At 31.5% G+C, this 9,543-nt stretch overlaps 1 long non-coding RNA gene across 3 annotated transcripts; it reads right to left on the bottom strand.

Annotated features, from left to right (window-relative positions):
* Positions 1-5,033: 5,033 nt before the first annotated feature.
* On the bottom strand, positions 5,034-9,112 carry LOC140175516 (uncharacterized). Of its 3 annotated transcripts, XR_011866341.1 has the most exons (4): positions 9,051-9,112; positions 6,585-6,978; positions 5,661-6,022; positions 5,034-5,212 (listed from the first exon to the last, which is right to left on the bottom strand). It is a non-coding gene; the product is annotated as an uncharacterized lncRNA (long non-coding RNA). The 3 variants fall into 3 exon arrangements; XR_011866342.1 differs by lacking the exon at positions 9,051-9,112 and having other exon boundaries at positions 5,661-6,027; positions 6,585-7,155; XR_011866340.1 differs by lacking the exon at positions 9,051-9,112 and having other exon boundaries at positions 6,585-7,154.
* Between the last annotated feature and the right edge of the window lie 431 nt (positions 9,113-9,543).

Raw genomic sequence — 9,543 nt, 5'->3', positions numbered from 1 at the left:
GCATTTTCTAATTTAGCGACCAAGGTTATAGCGACCACTAAAATTGATATCTAAATTGGTCGCTAAAGGATTAGTGACCGATTTTCAAGAAAAATAAGTTGCTAAATCGGTCCCTATTCTGATAATTTCTTGTAGTGATGAGAGAGAATGCACTTAATAGATATTGTATTTATAGCAATTCTCTTTGATTTTCTTAAAATATACCTAATAATTAAATTAAAATAATTAAAATTTACATAACTATAAAAATAAGGGTGTATCTATCTTGTACCCTAAAAGTACATGTTAAGTTTAGATATTAAAAAAAATTATTGAAAATATAAAAAATTTAAACTTTTAATCATAGTTATCAGAACCGAACTGAACTGGTCAGTTCAACCGAAAATCCGGTAAACCAGTGGTCTGTCAGTTTGGTTTACAATGCAGACCGCTTCTGCAATTAATCTGGTCAACAGTGGTCAAATCTGTTAAAAATCAGACGGTTCAACGTGAACCGGTGCGGTTCGGACTCATGACCCGTGCGTCTCCATTAATAATAAAATATATAATAACAAAGTTCACATGAAAATGTTCTAAACCTACAACCATACACTAGTTCATATGTGTAAGATTAATTTTATTTATATGTAACTTTCTTTTAGATTAGACCCACTAAATTAAAGCTAATAATTTATATAAATTATATATATATATATCATATTAAATTAATAAGCTAATGAAATTTATATATAATTTATTTAAATTTAAATAATATGAAATATTAAACACTAATTTTTATTTTTCAATAAATATTGTATTATAATTTTATATATTTATTTAAGAGGTAAATACCAAATAGGTATCCAAAAGATTCTGACGCTGACAAAATGGTACCTGACTTTTGTTATTGACAAAATAATCTTTAAAATATTTTAAAATTTGACAAGTATACCCACGAGTTCGCCGGAACACATCTCCAACAAGCACAATGCTTACATGGCCACTATGTTTTGATAACATGGCAAAATCCCTCCCCCACCCTAATTCTTCCTTTCCAACGCACTTCTCTTTCTCCTTCTCCCTCCCCAACGCACTCCCCCTTCCACTTCCTGAATGCACTCTCCCCCCTCCCTAACCCTAATCCTTCCATCCCCCTCCCTAACCCTAATCCCCCATCCTCAACGCACTTCCCCCCTCCTCAATCCAAAATCCCCTTTCTGAACCCTAATCCCCTTCCTTTAACCTTTTGAATCCTAATTCCCTTCCCAACACAATGTCTCACATTCTCAACTCACTCTCCCCCAAAATAGCAGTGAAGCTCAACCTTCTCAATTTTACAGAGCCAGTGTCATCGATACCGCATTATCGCCATCTCGTCGTCGGGTCTTCTGCGTCTGCTAGTGTCATCTTTCTTCTTCGTGGCATTGTGTTGTCCTTGCGCCTTTATCGCTGTCGTCTTCACTACTTGTATCTGCTTGCTGCTAGCCCCCAGTCGCTGCCATGCCTCCTTTATCTGGGTTCCATCTTGGCTCCACTATGTCGTTCCTCCTCTGTGTCTGGTGTTCTTCTTCTGTTCTTACTTTGGTGGTGTCTGTATTAAGTTTATTTTATTTTATTTTATTTTATTTTGATTATTGTATATGAATTTATTTGTTTTTTCTTAATTTTATTGTTATTAATCTTTTTAAATGATAATTTAACCTAAAATTTTGGGACAATTTATTATTTGGACAACTCTGTTGATGTTGATGTTGTTGTTGCTATGAGTGGTGGTGTTGAAGAAGAGAGAGGGGAGTGTGCGTTGAGAAAGAGAGAGTGGTGGAGATTATTGTTGCTGTTGATATTGAGACTGTTGTTACTGCGAGTGGTGGAGTTGAGGAAAGGAGGGGTAATGTGCGTTGGAGAGGGAAAGTAGCGGAGGTTGTTGTTGCTGTTGATGTTAAAGTTGTTACTGCCAATGGTCCATCGATTAAACCACTAACCCAATGACCCAATAACTTTACTGGGTCAATTGCCGGTTCGATTTTGATAACTATACTTTCAATGCACTTGTTTTATATCCATTACATACAAATATTTAAAATTTTTAACTAATGGTAAACTTATTATTACGTGCCCTTAGCACATAAGTTAGCTATACCATATATAAAAATAACATAATTTAAAAAACGTATACGAGCGCGCAATATTTAAAAAAAATTACATAATTAAAAATGTTTCATTTCTTCATTTTCTCAATTTCTCTATCTTGTCAAATGAGAGTAATGTTCAAATTACAAAGTATTAGAATACGTACTAATTAAATAAATTTAGCTAATTCTATAATTTTTCAATGATAACTATTTTGTTTTTTAATTTTTTTATCTCAAATGTCAATTAGTTATTATCAAGAGTGACGTTACCCTTCTTCATTTATAGGGTTATTGGTTGTATTAAATTAAAAAAAAAATATGAAAAAGTAATAGTTTTTTAAATTTTAATTATTATCTAATTTTTTTATTGATATATATAAATTATTTGTATAATTTTAAAAATGGAACAACTTGATTCGCCATCTGTCTACCATCTTAAAATATGATATCCCTCAAATATGTGTTTGCATTGTTATGAAATTAAAGATTTTTTTTTGGTGACTATAAAATTAAAGATTTTAATAACGTTGATTCACATCCTATAATAAGATAGATAATAAATTATGAAAGATATAATATAACATCAAATAGATTATAACATGCAAATGATATTTAAGTTTGGTTTGTTTTAAAGTTAAAAAAAATATTCTAAAAAATTATATTATCAAAAATATTATACTTAATTATTATAAAAAATTGTTTATTTAGTATTATAAATGGATATATATAAATTATTTCTAATATTTTTAACAATAATTTAAGATACGTATATTTTATTATACATACTCTTGAAAATAAATTCTTAATTTTTAAAATAACATCCATACCAATAAAAAAACCTTTGAAAAAAATAATAATTAAAGTATATCATAGTAGTTTTATATCTCATTTTTTATTTTCTTGATGACATGAGATTATCAAATACCTACTTTTTTTTTCAATGAGAAAAATAAAAAAATGAAATATTTTCAATTATGATGCCATTTTTTAAAGAATATTGTTTGTATACAATTTTTTAATTATGTTATATTTTTACAGTTATGTAAAATCTAATTATTTTAGTTTATTTGTTAAGTATATTTTAATGAAAATCAAAGACAATAGCTATAAATATAATGGCTATTAAATATATTCTCTCTCATAAATTCAGTAACTATATTAAATACATTGTTTATATGCTATTTTTAACTACATTTAATTTTGATCATTTAAATTAATCAAATAACTATAAATATATTTTTATATTTTCATATAAAATTTTTATTATTGGTGTTTATTTGGATGCTATTAAATTAATAAAAAATATCTCTTTTATCTTTTATTATGTTTAGCAAATTTTTAATAGTAAAAATAAAAGCACTAAAAAATTAAAAAATATCTTTTTTGAGAAGAAATAATTATATTTTCTTAATGATTTTTTTCTTAATAAAAATTATTTTTTACATAATAAACAAAAATATTTTTGTCTTATTGTAGCTCAAATATAATTAATAAATAAAATATTTTTTATATAAAATATTTTTAATATAAAATTATTTTTATTCTTTTTTAAATTAATAATCATTCAAAGAAAATTTTAAAATTTACCCAAACAAATCTATATGAGATGACATAAAGATCGTTGTTAGAATGTTAGGTAACTTGCGTTATTGACTTGTTTGGTAATGGTGTATGCAACCCAACATGATAACAATAACATCAATATTATGGAAAGCAAATGCCTTTGGAATTCGAGGTTACCTGATAGGCCAGGGCATAATTTCGTATCTTTATAGGTCAACGTAGGTCAAGTACGTTATAGTGGTGGGGTTATATATATTTAAACACGCAATTCAATCAAAATATGCAGTTTGGCTTGATTTATTTAGCGTTATTTAGGGCAATAAATTAATCAGAGTATAAATATAAATATTTTGTAGAATCAATGAGATATATATGTTCTTATTGTTAAGGAGTCTGTCCGAGATATGGTTCAGCACTAAAAAAAAATGTTATTATATATATCTTTTCTACGAATGAAATATATATCGAACTTCAAAGAATATTAAACGAAATGAATCTGACACTTAATTCAACAATAATTCAAAGAAACAAATAAAAGTGATGTAAATTAGTATTAAGTTTTTAGATATTTTCTATCTTTAATTTTGTTTTACCTTATATAAACTTAATTACAGGAAAATAATCATTTTCAAGTATCTTCAGTTGTCAAGATATTAGTGAGCTATGTGTGGGTTATAGTATAGTTATGTTTGAAGTACCAATGTCTATTTTGATTACTTCTTCGAACTATTAAGAGTGATGTGTGAGATAGTTATCTTTTTGTTTTACTTAAATGATTATATATATTTGTTTGACTTGTTCTCGAAACTATAAATATAGTGGTTACTGAATAATATAGGATGAACCAGATTATAATGAACGATTTATAAGTATAATGGATGAGTTATACGCAACAATGTACACTACAACAGAGGTGCTGCTTAGCGGCGGTTTTTTTTCTATTAGCGGCGGTTTTAAACCGCCGCAAAATCAAAGACCGGCGGTTCAGCGAACCGCCATGGATATGAGCGCCGGAATTAGGTTTTGTGGCGGTTTTCAGCAACCGCTGGCATAACCACCGCTGAATTAGTATTTTGCGGCAATTAATTTAGCGGCGGTTTTAAACCGCCGCAATATACAAGTATTAGGATTTAGTCCCTTCCTTAGCTTTAATGTTTTGCATTTTTTTCCTTGTGACTGTTTGTGGCGGTTATAAAACCGCCGCTATTTTCAATACAAATTTAAAAAAAAAGATTTTCCTTTTAAAAAATGATTTTTTTCTGGGTTTAATTTTAAAGATACTTTTTTTGGACCTTTTAATACTATAAATCTTAATATTTTTCATCTATTGAATCTAAATTTATGGCTAAAATAACAAAATTAACTGGAAAATAAAATAATATATTTATAAAAATATCAACATAGTAAATCTCTTGTTAAGAATTACATAGTCAAATTCAAGAAAATGTTTGCTTAAACCGAAATAAGTCCAATCCTAGGATTCTATTTACTCTGTCCTTCTACGGAATTCATCCATGCGATACTATTGAGTCAACAATCTGCATAAGGATAAATAACAATGTTTTAGTCTAAATAAACAATCGAACACACACTTAAACCAGAGATATATATGACTTTTGATACTTAGTTATAAAATACTACCAAGGATTTGTAACATTAGAATAGAGACATGCACATTTTGGATCTATCTAATGAAGAGTTGTCTAATCATAATTACTAGAAAGTTAGGTTCACGGTTGGTTTTGGTATGCATTTATTATTTTCTATGATTAGATTACGAGTATTTTATTTGGAGATAATTCAATCAATTAGGTTCATGGTACATAGATGGAGAAGCAGGGGAACCATGTGCATAATACTTTATTACTAATAGTAAATTTTGTTAAAATTAATTAGCTTGCTATCTATGAAACAAGCAATTTATTGTCATGTTATATGTCATTATTGAACTTCACATTACAAGATATAGGTTAAAATTAGCAGTACCTTTGTAGATTAAGAAGTAAGTCCTTCTTGAACACAGATACTCCCATGGAAGCAATGTATGGTTTCTTTTCAGCCCCTTCCTGTGAAAGTTCCAAGAGTGTTGTATCTACTTGCTAAATTATGTAGCAGCATGAACAAGAACCAAATCCTGAAAACTGATATTAACAAGCATGAGTTGTGCTTTTTACTATTGCTTTCAGGTCTTATTCTTTAGGCTTCTCACTGAATGAAATCACCCTTCCTTTATTGTTTGTCTTCATTAGACCAAAATCTGAGACACGGCTACATGAACACACCCATTCTGGCTTAAGCTTCTTATATTGGGACCTCAAAATTACATTTTGTCCTTTCTTCTCCAGTTTCTGCACTATATCATGTAAAAGCATAATGAATTTGGATTGACAAAATTATAAAAAATGGCAAAATGTCATTATAATTTTTGCATAAGCATCATTTCTGTTTTATGAAAATGACTATGCAAAAGAGTTATAAGTTAATTTCCATTCACATGCACCATGATTACAAATATAATTGAGTTGAACTTATAAAAGGAAGAATGAAAAATAACCGAGTGAAGTGCTAAATAAATAAGACTGAACTTGCTAAGTACAAAATTCTACTTATTTCTATATTAGAAAATTAAAAATAAGACGGCCAACTTTCCAAGTACTCCAGGATTCTTGTAATATGATAGTATTAGGCTTAACTAGTAAGGGACAAAGACAGCACCCAGTTAGGATGTTGAAATAGTTTATTGGATTCATCATGTTCAATACATATATCCCAAAAGTAAAGAACCGAAATATCAAATCCAAACATAATAATAAATCATTTCCTAGATTTGAAGTAATATGAAATATTTTTAAAATTTGAGAATCAAAATTCACAATAAAAAAGAGAAAGAAGAAGAAACCAAAGGCTAACCGAATAGCAGAAAATTTTTGGCCTTTTCTGGATTTTCAGCAGGAACATTTTCAGCAATATCGGTAGATTTCTTAGGCTGATCAAGGTTAGGCTGGATTTGGGTTCTCCTTTCATAGCCACTGAACCCATTATTCTGGTTTTCACCAAAGAGTTGAGATGTTGTTTCACGAGCAAATCTTGTTACAAAAGAGAACTTCTCTAACACTTGAATAGAAACGTCCCGAGGATCATGAGCTTTATGTTTTGGTCTACCATGAAATTGAGGAACACTGGCACTTAGATTATTGGCACCACTATCAGTCCTTTCTTGGTTCTCATTCAAATTTGTTTCATCAACTGAAGGTCCACATGCAACAGAAACAGCCCTAGGCAGTTCCAAAGAAGACAAAGTCCTCTGGCAGTCAATCCAATAATTGGAACATTTAGCTAGCCAAATATTATGATATAAAATTGAATATAATAAATCAAGGATACTTCAGACTCATAAGGCATCCAGATGTAAGCATCTACACTCTCCTCATCCATTTTCAAGAGAGTAGCCAAAAACCCATACATAATATGAGTGCCTATCCTAAGATTTATATATATCTCTATGCATATAATATCTTAGAAGCATTCTTTTGAATGTTGACATGTGGCACTCAATTAAAAACCTACAATTTTTCACTATCCAACCAAAAGTCAGACAAGTTCCTGCTGATGAAAACTTTTCTCTTTATGTTTTGAGATATTCCTCCATATAGATAAAAGTTATAGATATCTGGTGGACGAAATTGTGATCATCAACAATGGCTCCAAAGACTTGGTGCTCTCAAACGTGAATTACACTTTGTCACAACTCCGCACAACTAACCAGCAAGTGTACTGGGTCGTCCAAGTAATACCTTACGTGAGTAAGGGTCGATCCCACAGAGATTGTTGGTATGAAGCAAGCTATGGTCATCTTATAAATCCCAGTCAGGCGGATTTAACTAAATTAAGAGGTTATTGGTTTTTCGAATAATAATAATAAATTAACAGGAAATAAAGATAAAGTTACTCATGTAATCCAATGGTGGGAATTTCAGATAGGTGTATGGAGGTGCTGTGTTCCTTCTGAATCTCTGCTTTCCTACTTCTTCCTTCCAGTTTTTTATCACTCCTTTCTATGGCAAGCTGTATGTAGGGCATCACCATTGTCAATGGCTACATCCCATCCTCTCAGTGAAAATGGTCCAAATGCTCTGTCACAGCACGGCTAATCATCTGTCGGTTCTCGATCATGTTGGAATAGAATCCCTTGATTCTTTTGCGTCTGTCACTAATGCCCAGCCTTCAGGAGTTTGAAGCTCGTCACAGTCATTCAATCCCGGAATCCTACTCGGAATATCACAGACAAGGTTAGACTTTCCGGATTCCCATGAATGCTGCCATCAATTCTAGCTTATACCACGAAGATTCTGATTAAGGAATCCAAGAGATATGCGCCCGGCCTAAGGTAGAACAGAAGTGGTTGTCAGTCACGCGCGTTCATAGGTGAGAATGATGATGAGTGTCACGGATCATCACATTCATCAAGTTGAAGTGCAACGAATATCTTAGAACGGGAATAAATCGAATTGGATAGAAAATAATAGTAATTGCATTGAAACTTGAGGTACAGCAGAGCTCCACACCCTTAATCTATGGTTTGTAGAAACTCCACCGTTGAAAATACATAAGTGAAAGGTCCAGGCATGGCCGAATGGCCAGCCCCCAAGTGGTCACAAGACCGAATGATAAAGGACGACTAATACACTAGTAAAAAGTTCTATTTATACTAAACTAGCTACTAGGGTTTATAGAAGTAAGTATTTGGTGCATAAATTCACATCCAGAGCCCACTTGGTGTGTGCTTGGGCTGAGCTTGATCTATCCACGAGCTGAGGCTTCTCTTGGATTTGAACGCCAAGTTGTAATGTGTTTTGGGCGTTCAACTCTGGTTCGTGACGTGTTTCTGGCGTTTGACTCCAGAATGCAGCATGGAACTGGCGTTGAGCGCCAGTTTACATCATATAATCACGAATAAAGTATGGACTATTATATATTACTGGAAAGCTCTGGAGGTCTACTTTCTAACGCCGTTGAGAGCTTGCCATTTGGAGTTTTGTAGCTCCAGAAAATCTATTTCGAGTACAGGGAGGTCAGATTCCAACAACATCAGCAGTCCTTTGTCAGCCTCCTATCAGAGTTTTGCTCAGGTCCCTCAATTTCAGCCAGAAAATACCTGAAATCACAGAAAAACACACAAACTCATAGTAAAGTCTAGAAATGTAAATTTAGCATAAAAACTAATAAAAACATCCCTAAAAGTAACTAGATCATACTAAAAACTACCTAAAAATAATGCCAAAAAGCGTATAAATTATCCGCTCATCAATATCATGCACCAATAATCCAATTGCCAACTCCATATAAACATTAACAAAAAAATCAAATAGCACATACCTGCAGTGTATGCTGAGAATCATTCACAAGGAACACATTTGCATCTTCGGCGGATCTGAGAATTCATCATATAGCTAATCGCTTACCTGTAAAAGATAATGACTTTAACATATTAAATAAAAAGGAATGCTGGATGCTAACCTCAGAAGAAGAACATGTTGTTTAATTGTAGCAAGGAATTCTTTGACTCCTCCACTATAGAATTGTCAAAAACAGAAGGGTATAGAAAGCCACAAATATTTAAACCTACTCAAGATGAAAGCAAGTCTCCATTGATGAGAGAATCGTATACATTTTATTTACATAATCAATGCTACCGAAAATGTTACCCAGAATAAATCCATTTAGATTCATCACAAGAGCTTCACCTAATGATAGAACAACAATGATATATTGTCATCCAAGTGCAGGCGACTACCTCCGGATGGACCTAATTTCAGTGAAGGGCACCGCTCTTTGGTAACTTATTCACTTCATTGTTGATATTGTTAAT

Source organism: Arachis hypogaea, chromosome 10, assembly GCF_003086295.3.
Source record: "Arachis hypogaea cultivar Tifrunner chromosome 10, arahy.Tifrunner.gnm2.J5K5, whole genome shotgun sequence".
NCBI classification, from domain to species: domain Eukaryota; kingdom Viridiplantae; phylum Streptophyta; class Magnoliopsida; order Fabales; family Fabaceae; genus Arachis; species Arachis hypogaea.
Note: the sequence above shows the minus strand (reverse complement) of the source record. Positions and strands in the feature narration are given on the sequence as shown.